Source organism: Carlito syrichta, unplaced genomic scaffold, assembly GCF_000164805.1.
Source record: "Carlito syrichta isolate Samal-C Ts95f unplaced genomic scaffold, Tarsius_syrichta-2.0.1 Scaffold313131, whole genome shotgun sequence".
Classification (NCBI taxonomy): Eukaryota; Metazoa; Chordata; class Mammalia; order Primates; family Tarsiidae; genus Carlito; species Carlito syrichta.
The window spans coordinates 2,711-3,413 of NW_007257227.1; the positions used below are offsets into that span (position 1 = coordinate 2,711).

At 45.4% G+C, this 703-nt stretch overlaps 1 long non-coding RNA gene across 1 annotated transcript in view; it reads left to right on the forward strand.

The window, feature by feature from the left end:
- The window catches only part of LOC103272670, a 5,850-nt gene that overhangs the window by 2,651 nt on the left and 2,496 nt on the right, over positions 1-703 (forward strand). The gene's annotated exons all lie outside the window — the stretch shown is intronic.

The following is a 703-nucleotide window of genomic DNA, read 5'->3' on the forward strand; positions in this document are numbered from 1 at the left end:
GTGGTTTTCTTTTTTTTTTTTAAACATAAATGGTAACATCTTACAACTGATTTCTTTTTTTTTTTTTAACAGTCTTGCTCTGTCACCAGGCTGGAGTGCAGTGGCACTCTCATAGCTCACTCCAGCCTCAAAACTGTACGCTCAAGCGATCCTCTTGCCTCAGCCTCCCAAAGTGCTGGGATTACAGGCGTAAGCCACCATGCCCAGGCTTGATCCTTTCACTTCCTGATAGGTCTTAGATTTCTTTCCTTTCTAGGACTTAGAGGGTTACTCCATTCATTTAAACTCCTGTGGCCAGGCATGGTGGCTCACACCTATAATCCCAGCACTTTGGGAGGCCGAGGTGAGAGGATTGCCTGAGCCCACAGTTTCGAGACCAGCCTGGGCAACTTGGTGAGACCTCATCTCTACCTCATAAATAAATAAAAAAAAAATTATCCAGGCGTGGTGGTGCATGCCTGTGGTTCCAGCTACATGGAAGGCTGAGGCGGAAGGATCACCTGAGCCCAGCAGGTCAAGGCTGCAGTGGCCATGAGCGTGCCATTGCTCTCCGGTTGGAGTGGCAGAGTGAGATACTGAATTAAAAAAAAATAATAATAAATAATATATACTCCTGCAAAATACTTAATCTTTATTTATTTATTTATTTATTTGAGTTGGAGTCTCACTCTGTCGCCCAGACTGGAGTGCAGTGGCCGCTCCC